Here is a 14,796-nt window from a genome sequence, read left to right as displayed (position 1 = left end):
ATTTAATATGCTTACATACATACAAATGATGTAACGTTTCTAAATTTAAAATTAACTGCTTTCTGGGAACATAAAATAAAACCCAAACTTTACTGAAGAAAAATTTTGAGATTGTGTGACCAGGGAGAAATACGGCAAAACTGTTTTGAGGAAGGCAAGGACTGAATACTGCATCTGGCCCTCTTTATGCCCAAACTACTCAGAGATAGGCTCTCAACCGCAGGCTGTATGTCCAATGCACTCATGCATTCATTCCTTGTTTGCTCAGGGCCTGCTTTATGCCATGCTATTAGATGCGAGGTGTACGGCGGTAAGCAAAATAGAGATGCCCCATAGATTCACGAGCGATGGCATAAACAGGTTTTAAACCAGAAGACACTATAAAAAATATGTCTTTGCAAACTGTGATAAGTGCTACAAAGGAAAAGAACAAGGTGCTATTGCAGTGAAAACATCACAGGGGGCGCACCTGGGTGGCTCAGTCGTTAAGCGCCTGCCTTTGGCTCAGGTCATGATCCCAGGGTCCTGGGATTGAGCCCCGCATCGGGCTCCCTGCTCGGCGGGAAGCCTGCTTCTCCCTCTCCCACTCCCCCTGCTTGTGTTCCCTCTCTCACTGTGTCTCTCTCTGTCAAATAAAAAAAAAAAAGAAAACATCACAGGGTTCCGATTTTATTCTGTGTTAGAGAAGGCCGGTTTGAGGAAATAACATTTAAGATGAGATCTGAAGGATGAAGTGGCGCAGTGAGGAGGTGAACTGGGGAGTCGGCGAGGAACGGATCAGGCCAGGACTTCAGGAATCACTGCAAGCAGTCTCTCCAAGCCACGGTGATAACTGGGACATCTGCATTGGCAAAGTCAATACACGTACGGATCCCAGTACAAAGGAGATAAGAAATCCATGGACGCCTTCAACAGATATTTATGGAATGTCGACTATGTGCGAGATACAGTTCTATGCTCTTGGGATATCCAAGTAAACAAAGCAAACGTCCCCACCCTGTGGAGTTTCATGTTCTGTGACAAGACATAAAAGCATTAACTTACATTCATCTAAATACTGCAGGGCTGGCCACAGACCGTGGGATGTATATGATGAAAGCAGAGGAAAGAACCATAATGCAAGGGATGGAGGAGACAGCTGTTACAATTCTACCTCTTGTGAGTTAGACCAGCTTTGGTCCTGGACTAGATTTTCACGTGAGCAGCCTTGGAAAATAGACACAGTGTGTCCCTCTGGGGCACCAGCAGGTCTGTTTACTCTTGAACAGAATGTCTCCCGCTGGGGCAAAGGTAAGGCAGACACGTGGCCCATCGGAAGTGCCAGGTTCCCAAAGAAGCCTGGAGTTGGATTTGTGTAACACAACCCGTTGTGTATGCAGGCGTCACTCAGCCCTCTTCGCACTTCCCTACGGGAGCTGGTACACATGGTTGTTAGCTTGCAAGGAGGGTAAAATCGCAGATGCTTCACAGTTCTTGCCATCAGCCAACTGACAGACTGAAGAATGGGGACTTGTTAGTCTACAAAATCAATCAGAGGAAACTTGGTTGTGTTCACCAATCCTGAACATCAAATTAAGGGGTCAATCCCTAACATGCGGGAGAGGTAAGTCTGGGACAAAAGAAAGGAATTTCTTCACACAGAGGATACTGACCTTATAGAATTTACCATCCCAATAAATGGTGCTGGCTGAAAATGCAAACTGTTTTAAAAAGGCCTCACTCAACATATGGATGACAGACCTGGCATGCCCAATTCAGTATGTATTTGATGACTCTTGATGGTCTTGGCCCAGTGGAGGATCATGTCCCTCTAGAACACAACCCTCATTATCTGTCAGGGTAGGACTATTGGGAAAGATGATTAATCTGACCTAGCCAGGGCCATTTTTAATCTACAAAATAAGAATCAGAACTCTTCACTGCTTTATCGAAGTCTAATTTGGATACACATGCACAGAGACATATATTTGGGATATGTAACTATAAAATCTCCTTTGGAACAAGATGCAATTCACAAAAATCTTAATTCATAAATCTGAAATAATCTTGGTAAAGTATGCTCATATTTTAGGGCAGTTTTCTCCCAAACGGATGTGCAGAACACTTCTAGGAAATTTGAAAAGACATATCTTGAAAAAAAAGTTCCATGGTTAAATATGTTTGGGGAGCCTTGCACTAAATATCCTGGAAATTCCAAAATCTACATTAACATTAAGAGCTCTGAGTAGTCCTGAGTAGGGAAACTTGTGTTTAACCCAGCATTTATCTGATTATTTTAGTATTATCCTACCATTTCACAGCATGCCTTATATATCACATCTTATGAAACACTATTTTTCGAAATAGCAGATAAAGAAATGTCCTTTAAAGGTGTTAAAAAATAAAGATTTTTATGGTAAGTAATATATTGTAATGGCAACAGTATCTATAAAACCTCACTAATTTGAAGTGGAAAATAACAGTGGACAGGGACAGAAAAGATTTCCTGGTTTGGGTAGCTAATACAGGATGGGTAGGGTCATCTCTACTTGGGGAGATTCTGGGTATCTTTGGTTTCTTGGGTCCAAGAAGTCAGAAAGCCCCACTTTCAGGAATATTTATATTTTTCAGCAAAGCATAACAATCATAATGATAGCTGAACATTTACTGCTGCCTATCAATATGCGAGGTGCTATTTTGAGCACTTTACATTGAATTCTCACAGTAAATTAGGAGAGAGGTACTCTTACTATCTGTTTCCACAGAAAAGGAAACTGAGGCACAGGAGGTTAAATACCTGGCCCAAGGCTACACAGCTGGTTAAGTGAAAGAACTGAGATTTAAACCCAGGCTGTTTGACTCCAGAGGGTCAATCCTTATGCTCTACTACATTTGGAATTACAGCACATATCTGCAAACTTCCATATTACAAGTGCAATTCATATCACAGTGCAATCCACCGTATCTTCCAGTTGGGTCAAAGCCTTAAGTAAGTAGCCTGCAGAACTCAGGGAACATAAAATTATACCCAGAACACATGCTAACACATCTTGAAAAGCTTGTCAAAGTTTTACAGTTGTACCAGAAGAAATAAAATACAAATGGGATCACACGTATCCATTGTCAAAACAATCTCCCCCTCCCATAATTTCTTATCCCTGATTTGTTACTATATACAACACTAACCTTAAGTAAATAAACAAGAAACTACTAAGATACTCATCCTCTTCTGATTACAGCAATGCTCAAGGCCACTTTGTTGAAATGGTTCATCTCTAAAATATTTTTCTCACACACACACAAAAATGATATACACTGCATAAATATCCCCCTGCCCCTCCCCCAGCCCCCAACACAACCCTTTGTATGCTCTTAGTTGAGTGTGGAGTGCTGGTTGAGTGCAGGCTACTGCTAGGTCCTTTTGGTCCTTGGAACTGGTGCTCCTCAGTGTGCAGACATTCTTAGCCAGAGAGCAACTCAACAGTCTTTCTGAATTGTGTATTCTGCAATGTTTACTGTTTATTCCACTGGCTTTGTTTTTGATGTATTGCTATTCTTTTATATGTTGGTGTGTTTGTTAATTTTCTATTGCTGCTATAACACATCACCATAAATTTAGTGGCTTAAAACAACACCCATGATTCATCTCTCAGTTCTGTAGATCAAAAATCTAGGGATGGCTTGGCTCAGCTGGTTGGTTCTCTGTTAGCGTCTTACAAAGCTGAAACAGATGTTGGCCTGGCTGTAATCCATTCTGGAGCTTCTGGGGAAGACTCGGCTTCTCATCTCATTCAGGGAGTTGGCTGAATTCAGTTCCATATAGTTGTACTGAGGGTCCTACTTCCTTGCTGGCTGTCTAGTGGAGGCTACTTAGCTCCTGGAGACCTCACTCTGGTTCTTAATGTGGCCTCTACATCTCAGAGGTAGCAACAATGGGCTCAATCCTTCTCACACTTGGAATCTCTCTGACTTCCTTTTGCTCCATCTCTTGCCTCTAGCCTGAGAAAGGGCTCCCGTGATTAGATTAGGCCCACTCAGATAATCCAGAATAATCTCCCTATTTTAAGGTTCATAACCTTAATTACATCTACCAAATCCCTTTAAGGGAAAGAAATTCATAGGAATTAGGGTGTAGACATATTTACGGACCACTGTAGGTACAACTTTTAGTGAACATTTCTGTGCCAAGATCGCGAACAGTGGTGAATGATAATGCTAACCCTGACTCAAAAAGATTAAAAACACAACAACAAAAACCCTCAAATGAAACAAAGGAAGAATTTCACAGCCTGATGCTAAATTCCAAGTTTTACTCTGTTTCCAGAAGCCTTTAGGTCCAGGAAATGAGGTAAAGATCAATAGCCAATTAGGGACAGGTGGGAGGTCTTTGACATAAAATGCATAATGAATTGCCTGAGATCAGCAGTTGTTCAAACGGGAGCTGGAAGAAATGACTGCCAGAAGCACAGGATGACTTCAAGGGACTTAAAGAGAGTACAGGGATTAGTGCAAATGTATATTCCTAGGAGTGCATCTCCACTGACTGAGATAATAGTAAAAAAAAAAAAATTTTTTTTAACATGGAAGGGAGGAGCGGGATTCCGGACCAATTCTGGCATGCCAGATGGTGACCCTTTATGTGGATCCTAGGGAAGCCCTGGGGATCTTGGGAGAGAGGCAGGGACATTTAGGCAGCTAGAGTACCCTGGGTAGTGGCTTTTGTACCAATGGGTATGGAAGTATGCCAATATTTTAGCAATGGCTATGGGATGCAGTAATATTAGCGACCCTAAGATATCCAACAATGTGAATACCATGGGAGTTATAAATTATAATTTATAACTCTTCATAAGTTATATTGATACACTATTATTAAGCAATTCCACCAATGTTGAACATTTTGATCGATTCGACTTTTTGTATTAATATAGATAATCTTTAAATAGAAAAAGTCCGTGTTTAGGAAGAATGGGAAGATGCCAGAAATTAAATCACCCATCTGAAAACTTAACTCAGGCTGCCTTTTGCGTCACTTCCGCAATTTTCTTAAGTGTCTATTCGGCTCTCTGTGCCTCCTCGAGGGGACTGTAATTTGACCATTCCATTTTATGTCTTTATAATTGTTTCTTATCCCATTCATCGCCCTTTCTATTTCATCTTTAGTTTTTCACTTTGACTTACTCTTATTTTTAAAGGTCTTTAGAGACCATTTCTTTCTAGTTACAGATGGGCTAAAATGAAACGTAATTTTAGTCATATTTAATTAGACTTTTAAATCTGATGGTACACTCAGCCTGAAGCTTTTTCAGGGGAATTTCTGAAGTCCAATTACAGGGCTAGTCTCATAATAAGGACTATTAATTCATAATGAAATTATCTGCTTTTAAGCTTCATCCAGATCCTGTTGTGAAAAACATACTAACCCAACCACATTCCTATAGGTTCATCAGTATGACCAGTACAAACAGGTGAGGTCTGCTGAAGTCACCGCTCTCCTCAGAACGTCTGTGAAGAGTTGGGTGTTGGATCTGTAGAAAGCCCCTCAGGGAATGCCAGTCCTTTCAGACTGTGGCCTCTCATTCTTGATGTGCTAATTTTGACATCTCTTTCAGTTAGCTCAAGTTTGCCCAAACTGTATTCAACAAACAAGCAAACAAACAAACAGTAACTGCATCCCTGCACACATGAACCTTTCTGTTGCCTTCATCTGTTTAAGACAACTCAACTGAGTACAAAGGTCTTGGGCACAGACTCCCTACCGCCCCAAAGCTAAAGATTTTTCTTTATTCTCTTGTGTCTTTTAGTTAAATAAAAGAGAAGTCTGGGGGCGCCTGGGTGGCTCAGTCGGTTAAGCGACTGCCTTCGGCTCAGGTCATGATCCGGGAGTCCCTGGATCGAGTCCTGCATCGGGCTCCCTGCTCGGCAGGGAGTCTGCTTCTCCCTCTGACCCTCCCCCCTCTCATGTGCTCTCTCTCTCTCATTCTCTCTCTGTCAAATAATAAATAAAACCTTTAAAAAAAAAAAAAAGAGAAGTCTGTGGCCAGCCTGATTTCCCTACCGTTTTGTGTAGCTTTCAAATAAATGTGTTTGTTCCTTGTAAGCTTTTCTCTTTCCCCGTGAAGCTCAAACGTTTGCCAGATGTGTTCTGTGTCAGTCTTCGTGGCAGATTCCATGGGTTGCCTCCCCAGTATTCATCTTTCCCTTTCACCTCGTAAGAGAACTTGATGTTCTTCAGACCACCATCTATCTGGTCAACAGAATCCATGTCTCTGGTCTCAGTCCCTGGTTCAAGTGCAGCCATATACCACCAGACGCAGTACTAAGGATGAATTTCGGCACTTGTCTTTGGAGCCCAGCTACAGAAGAATGTGTTCTTTGAGTGTCCTGGTGTTGCGGATGTGACACCTGGAACCACTGTAACCACTTTGCCATGAGGGACGACAGTCTTCCAAGATGCCAAGACATAGCCAAGGGAATCTTAGTGAAATGGAGCTGCAGCCTCTGGATCAAGCCAACCCTGAAGCTCACCTATCTCTGGAATCACTGTTCATGTGAGCTAACAAATTCCTTATTTTTTAGTCAATCCAAACTGAATTTTCTGTACTCATAGCCCTGAGCACCCCAACTACTAGGGTCTCTTTTTCAATGATTTCCCCCCAAATGTTGTGAGACCTTTTAATCCACATACTCAAATCTAGTCTCTGTTCAGGAACACGTTTCTATAATTATGTTTCTGATTACTGCATTTCGAGGCCATCAATTTCTTAAGCCACGTTTCTACTCTTTCTCCTTCCTATTTATCATTTTCTCACCATTTCAAACCTTTTGTTCTTTTCCTCAGCATTGTGTGACAACATCTCAATACTGTCCTTTAAATCGATGATTCCATGTCCTATAGTATTAATTCTACTTTTTACGCCTTGTGACCAGATTTTTTTTTTTTTTTTTTTTGAGAGAGAGCACGAGCAGTGTATGGTGGGGAGGGACAGAGGGAGAAGAAGCAGGAGACTCCCACCAGACTCCACCCTCAGCGTGGAGCCTGACTCTGGGCTCGATCCCATGACCCTGAGATAATGACCAAGCAGAAATGAAGAGTGGGACGCTCAACCCACTGAGCCACCGGGGACGCCCCTCCCTCCGCCCAGATGTTCATCAGGCCCCTGTACGGGGTTTCCTTACAGCTCCACATAGCATCCACCTCCCTTCCCATCTCAGTTTACATTTCAGAATGCTCAATGCTTGGCGTCTTTGTTTCTGTTTCTGGAGTATGTCTTCCAGTCTTCTTTTGAGTTAAGTCTACTAATTCTTGGAAATTTTCTTCTGAATTTGCTAATCCTTTTCAGTTTTCTATCTTTTTCTTGGGCTTCTGGATAGTGTTACTTGCCTTGAGCACTAGTATTTTTTCAAAAGCCACAAGACTTTTTTTTTTTTTTTTTAAAGATTTTATTTATTTGAGAGAGAGAATGAGAGACAGAGAGCACGAGAGGGAAGAGGGCAGAGGGAGAAGCAGACCCCCTGCTCAGCAGGGAGCCCGATGTGGGACTCGATCCCGGGACCCCAGGACCATGACCTGAGCCGAAGGTAGTCGCTCAACCAACTGAGCCACCCAGGCGCCCCAAGCCACAAGAATTTTATTCTTTTAGTTGGTGTTCTCATTCTGAGAGGGGCGATCAACCCGGACAAGTCGTAGTCAACAAAATGTAGACATTACTTTGAACTCACTCTGTAAACACTGAAGTACTCTCTGCGTAGCTCTTAGATCAATTTTAACAGCTACCACGTTTCATCGAATATTGCTCTCATGTGTCTACCTCCTAAATATCCCATTCTTCTCAGCTCCCCTGCTCCCTTTAAGCACCTGTTTATCCAGGATATGTACTCATATGAAACAGATATAATGCCGATAGCAGACGGGAGGCAACACACTGTGGAGCTCTCACCAGGAACGGTGCTTGGGAACAGCTGACCATTTTTTGAACTGGGAGTCAACTTTGTGTTTCTGACACAAAGGAAGGGGGGAGGGGGATAAAGGTCTATCTAAACTATTTTTAGGTGCACATAACAACACTGAGTCACCAAATGGGTTTTTAAATCTAGTTCTGGCTAAACGGGAATTTTTCCAAATAATTTTGATAATTATTTCACAGCCAGTGTGAATTTCTGGTGTTGGAGGGCTTATCTTATTAATAAGTAGGAGACTGAGAGAGGGGCAGTAGGTATCATTTTAAACTAAAATCTCCTAAACATTTTTATTGACTTTTGACTGAGGGCTCACAGACACAATACAAGAAGCTATTAATATGCAATCTTAAAAAAAAAAAGGTACCAGTTTAGAGGGAAAAAAATGCAAAATGTCCACATATTCAGTTCACTCCCATTTTTAATCAGGACCATATACCACTTAACTGAGTGCCTTTCAAATTAACTTTCTTGCATGCTGATACCTGCAGAATTCAATATATGACTCTGACCAGCAAAACAGATAGTAATTGGCTTTCAAATTATTTCCAAATATCAAAATATTAGTATGTCATAATGATTATTAAATGGCTGGGCAACATAGCACAAACACATTTGGCAGGCTCCTGATGCCTGACTTCCAAGGTTTTGGATTTTCTCCCAGGTTTCGGACTGAGAATGTCCAGCAAACTCGAACTGTGCCGGTGAAAGGAGAAGAGCTAGTAGTATCCAATTCAGCTCATATAAAATCTAATTTCCAACGGAAACCTGCCATTCTGAATTGTCCCTTGCACTATTTCAATTGGCAAGTAAATACAGCCCACATGTCTGTAGCAGTCTCTGTCCCACCTTTCTTTCACATATTAAGATTTTGTGAAGTGTTTGTAAGAAAACAAGAAAAGATCCAGAAGTGATCAACCAGCTTCCTGCTTCTACAAAAGCACACAGGCACATATATGCACAAATGTGTACACATATGTACACACACACACACACACACACACACACACCCTAAGCAGAGCTTAGGCCTATCTCTGAATAGATTCTAATCTCTAAAAATTTAATTTAGCCAGCGAAACTGGAACAATAAACCAGAAACTCAGTACTACTAGGTATTATCAGAGAAGGTATATATGGGAGGCCATGTTAAATGCCCTGTGTCTCCTATGGTTAAACAGGAGAGTGACACAGGGAAGAGTGGAAGAAGGAGAAAGAGGAGCAGAAGAGGAGAGAAGTCTGAAGGGAGACAAGAGGAGACAAGATGAAAGGAGAGAAAGAAGAAAAACTAGGACACTTCTTAAATTTTTATAAGAAAAAAAGCCCATTGCTTTTCAGTGAAGCCAAATGCTGGGTCTTATCAGGCGACGAGCTCCTCCAGTCACCGGGAGAAAGCCAGATGGGAGGCAGAAGTTCAGTGCTAAACAATGGATCATGGGTATCAGACAGACCAGACCACCCCACAGCACTGGGCCACATGGAGTTACTGACAGATTGTCACTACACCCTATCTTTTTAGGACAAGACCAAATGGAATCATTTGTCACATCTTACCATTTGTTGTAATTTGGTGCTTTACTACTGTTCTGTGGAAAACTATTCAGGTATATAATAAAATCTCCTGAATTTATATTTATCTCAAATACCGTGTAGTCTTCATTACAGTGTCTACTGTCCTATCTGGTAAATCTGTATGAATATTATAAAGCAACAAATGTAATGTTAACATTATGCTTTGAAGGAATTACCAAGGCCAGACGCAGCTCAGATCAGAGGTCCAAACTCCAGCTAAAGTAATTCTGCACAGGCCTGGTACTTTTCATTTTGCAGGGCTGGGAGTCACCTCCTGTTCATGGGAGCCAGGGGACAACAAAGACAAGTTTGCCACCAACCAAAGATTAGACTAGTAAGAACTGGCTCTCACTGTACAAAAATAGCTGTTTTCTCTGCTGGTGTTTTATAATAAAAAGTGGATGGCTTCTAGAGGCACCTGGGTGGTTCAGTTGGTTAAGCGACTGCCTTCGGCTCAGGTCATGATCCTGGAGTCCCAGGATGGAGTCCTATATCAGGCTCCCTGCCCTGTGCGGAGTCTGCTTCTGCCTCTGACCCTACCCCTCTCGCGCACTCTCTCTTTCTCACTCTCTCTCTCTCAAATAAATAAATAAAATCTTAAAAAAAAAAAAAGTGGATGGCTTCTTGTCTCAAACCAAGTATCTTCACCCAAAGCAATGGTTGAAAGATGTGACCAGGGGCGCCTGGGTGGCTCAGTCATTAAGCATCTGCCTTCGGCTCAGGTCATGATCCCGGGGTCCTGGGATCGAGCCCCGCATCGGGCTCCCTGCTCAGTGGGAAGCCTGCTTCTCCCTCTCCCACTTCCCCTGCTTGTGTTCCCTCTCTCACTGTGTCTCTCTCTGTCAAATAAGTAAATAAAATCTTAACAAAAAAAAAAAAAAAGAAAGAAAGATGTGACCAGGAAGACCTGAGACTTTATGACCAAGGTAGAACGCAGACCATGAGTATTGTTAATGCAAGCGCTTTCAAAGCAAATCCAATGAGTAGACCCGGAAGGCAAAATCTGAAGCAAAGATGCCTGAGGTCTGGAGAAGAAGATGACTAAGAAGGAAGGGCAAGGTGAAGACAGGGCCATGTTCCAAGTCCTGCCTGGAAGGAAGATCACAACTCAGTACATATTATTCTCCAAACCGAGGTGCTCTGGAGCTCTGCAGAATGACCTTCATGTTGTCTGTGCCCTGGAAAAAAACAAGTCTGAAAAACTGCTTGGGACTTTAATCTTAAGATAATTTTTTTTTTTAACTGACAAAAGGAGGTGGATTTCTTCCCTATCACTACACAACTGATAAAAGGAAACCCACAGTGCATTTTACAGTTGAAGGAGGTCTCTTATGCTTCAAACCAAGCTTAATAACAACAGCTTTTATAAAATTACCATATTCACTTGTATTTCCCTCTTGATATTATTTTTAAATATGGATGGAGGAGATAGCTGGGGCTTACATGAGTCCCTGTAGTGTTTTACCTTTTTTTTTTTTTTAAAGATTTTATTGATTTATTTGAGAGAGAGAGAGCGCAAGACAGCAAGCACGCACACACAACTGGGGGTGAGGGGCAGAGGGAGAGGGAGAAGCAGACTCCCCGCTGAGTAGGGAGCCCGATGCGGGACTCGATCCCAGGACCCTGAGATCATGACCTGAGCTGAAGGCAGACGCTTAACCGACTGAGCCACCTAGGCGCCCCTGTCTTATTTTACTCTTGACAGTGCTTCTTAATCTTTGAGAACCTCAATCCTGTCTCCCACCTTAGACTTAAAACAGAGTTTAGTGGAAGCTTTTTGGAGGGCTATTTGTTTTAGTCAGCAGAATTTTAAATATGCATGTTATCTGACCCTCTAATTTTGCTTCTGGAATTCACCATACAGAAATACTTGGACAAATGTTCCACAAAATAACCCCAAGGATTTTACTGCAGACTTGTTTGCAGTAAGACCAAAACCAAATAACCCCTAAATGCCCATCAATGGGAAATTAAATTATGAAATAAATGAACTGACAATTATTCAGCACTGTAAACATGAGTTAGATCTCTATGAACTGATAAAATACACTATAATAAAATAAAGCGAATAAGGCAATGTTCAGGAGTATGGTGTATAGTGTAAGCCCATCTCCGTGAGATACATTTCCAGATGTGCATGAATTTGCAATAAAGGAGATCTGGAAGTATATCCAGGGGGTTATCTTTGGGAAGCGGATTTTGGATGAGAGTGCAGAAAAGATAATGCTCACTTTTATACTTTTGTGCCACTTGGCATTTTTTGCAACCAGACTATTCTACCTTGTGGTTAAAGATTTTTCTTTTCTTTTAAAAAAGCTAAGTGGAGGGCGCCTGGGTGGCTCAGTTGGTTAGGCGACTGCCTTCGGCTCAGGTCATGATCCTGGAGTCCCGGGATCGAGTCCCGCATCGGGCTCCCTGCTCGGCAGGGAGCCTGCTTCTGCCTCTGACCCTCCCCACTCTCATGTGCTCTCTCTCTCTCATTCTCTCTGTCTCAAATAAATAAATAAATAAATATTAAAAAAAAAAAAAGCTAAGTGGAGTCTAAATCTCCTCATTTGTTCCTGCCCTCAGCAGTCCTTGTTTCTGAAAGTGGCAGGCGGAGAGATCAGAGATGTCGAGGCTCCAGGTGAGAGCAATTTTAGAAGAGGACGCGGTGGGGACGATCTGCCGGCGCTGAAAAACCCACGTGCAGGTTGGTGTTCAAGTGCCACAATTCAGGGACAAAGGCCAAGCAGCTGCATCAACATCAACTCTCTCAATTCTACTTGATACAAGGACCCCAACTTTTATAGCCTCCACCAAACTAGAAACAACGTAGGAGGAAGAAGAATGAGGAACCTCACTGAGATTCAACGAGCGTCGGGTAGAAGGACACTGACTCATTTTTTCTTCCCTTTCCAATAAACGGCAGTCTGTTTTTTCTTTACTTTCTTTCTATTTGATGGTTTAGACCTGTGCGGTCTGGTCCAGTCCAGGTGACTACTGAGCACTTGAAATGTGGCAAGTCTGAACTGACATGGGCTATAAGTGCAAATACACCACTCGACTCTGAAGACCGATTCTGAAGAATGTAAAATATTTCATTCACATTTTTAAAATATTCATTACATATTGAAATAATATTTTGGATATATTGTGTTAAATAGAATATACGATTAAACCTAATTTTACCTGTTTCTTTTCGCCTTTTTTTAAGATGGCTACTAGAAAATTTTAAATTCCACTGTGGCTCACATTATATTTCTATTGGATACAGCGGCTTTAGACCTTCACGGATGGAATATTTATATATTTAAATGTTTAAAAAAGAGAATAGCAGGATGGAGAGGGAGGCATGAATGAACACACACACACACCGACTGTTGTAATGCTACCCTCTATGATCTCGATGCCTCTCTGATTTTTAGTGTTCTTGCTACATTTCAGGGTAGCTGTTATAGGCCATACAGCTCTGAGTTCAAGCTCTGCCAGTGACCAGATGTGGGATCCTGGGGCAAGTCACTTGGGGAGATTAAATTGACCATGTACAAGGGTATGTAATAAGCTCTGTCGGCAAGAGTTAGCTGTGATAGACATGGGTGAGAGTCCCAGAAATCACCAAATCACGCTTCTACCCGGAAGCAAACAATACCAGAGTTAGAATGAATCTTGGACAGTATCCACTGCTATGTTTTAAAAAACCCTTGTAAATCTCAGAAGCCCGATATATAAAAAAGATGAAATCAAGCTGCTCTGAATAAAACTGAGTGTGGGAGCAAGAAAGGATGGTAACTCCCGAGCTCTCCAGAGGAGTCTGAACACCATGGATGTGGTATCTTAACTGGGGCTCTCCCTTTTACGGATAAAGACACGAAGCTCCAGGTTGATGACTTGCCTTCAGTCACAGAGGAGGAGGCAGGGACTGAAGCAGAGTGAAGTAGCTGGTTCCTAAGAAAGAACACTGCTCTGCATCACATCATTACTGCTGCCGTGGTAGACAACCTGTGTGCACAGAAGGAAAGTGGCCACGAGACAGGGCCAGCCAGAATGCTGAGGAGCCACTAAGGTGGGGAGAATGCAGCAGGTCTCTTTCTGAGGAGCAGCCTCTACGTGTAGCTCTGGGAAATGGAAGGGGGCAGGTGGGCACCCAGGTCAAGAGAAGCGTGTGGGTTCTAAGAGGAAAACCTTGAGGCTTTTGGAGTCAAAATTTTGGAGTCAAAAGGTAAGTCATTTTCACTAACATACAGTTACATCTTAGAGAGGAGTATGTGCTGAGGCCAGAAGAGAGGTGGGGCTTCTTTAGAAGGTCTTGAGAGCCAAGGATCCTACACCGGTTTTCATAAGTTTTTGCAAAGGGGTGACAACAGGAAGATGAACTTATGCTAAATCCATAAAGAGGCAGGAGACAGGAAAGCAGGCTGCCAGGTTACTGCTTTCGGCTGTTAAGGGCCAAACTGAGGTAATGGAAGTCGAGGTCTGAGGGATCCTGTGCAGACAGGATCCACGGGATCTTGGATATATGAGAAGGATGAGGAGGATCCCAAGTGACTTTAGGGACGCAGCTGGGTAACTGGGGGGATGTGGGTTAGATTAACAGGAAAAGAAATGGCGAGAGGAATTGCTGGTTTGGGGGTCTGGTGAAGGTAGCGTTTCTGTGAGATGGTCGGTGGAGCGTCAGTCCATCAGGGAACTGAAACGTGGCTCTGGGACCCATTTGCATCTGATCTAGACAGACAGTCTTCGGGAACATCTAGGTTTGGGAGAGAAAGCAGAAGAGCCGGTAACAGAGGTAAAGGCAGAGGCACCCAGCAGTGTGCTCTTCACCAACAGCAAGGGCAGGGAGGGTTTAATGGAATCAGTGGTCACAAGATTCAGATGCTGAAGACACGGAGCAAGGGGAGAATGGAGAGATGGTCCCTATCAGCTCCGAAGGCAGCAGATGGGACTGCCAGGAGGATGGTGCGGTAAGATAAGCCTGCGTTCAGAGCCTCTCCTCATCATTCACTAGCTGTGGTACTCTGTACTACTTAACCTTTTCGGGCCTCAGTTTTCTTACCTGTAAAATGGGGGACAACGGTATCCCCTGAGGTTATTCTGAGATTTAAATGAAATTATGCATTTTTGAGGCACTGAATATAGCTCACAGCAAGTGCCTAGTAACTATTGTCTATCATTTTTATCAATGGAAGGATTTAAGGAACAGCACATGGTAAAGAAGTGGAGGCTGTGTGTAGAGACCCTGTTCTTTTTAGAAGTTTGGCCATAAAGGGAAGGAGAAAGACTGAGGGCATGGAAAGGGGGAGTGAGGTC

The 14,796-nt window shown here is 42.7% G+C and overlaps 1 protein-coding gene across 4 annotated transcripts in view; it reads right to left on the bottom strand.

Annotated features, from left to right (window-relative positions):
* The window catches only part of CDK6 (cyclin dependent kinase 6), a 239,780-nt gene that overhangs the window by 48,246 nt on the left and 176,738 nt on the right, over nucleotides 1-14,796 (bottom strand). The window lies entirely within an intron of this gene.

This window comes from Leptonychotes weddellii, chromosome 12 (assembly GCF_054177405.1).
Source record: "Leptonychotes weddellii isolate Sample4059 chromosome 12, ASM5417740v2, whole genome shotgun sequence".
Taxonomy (NCBI): domain Eukaryota; kingdom Metazoa; phylum Chordata; class Mammalia; order Carnivora; family Phocidae; genus Leptonychotes; species Leptonychotes weddellii.
The sequence above is the reverse complement of the archived record's forward strand: the minus strand, read 5'-3'. Positions and strand labels throughout refer to the sequence as shown.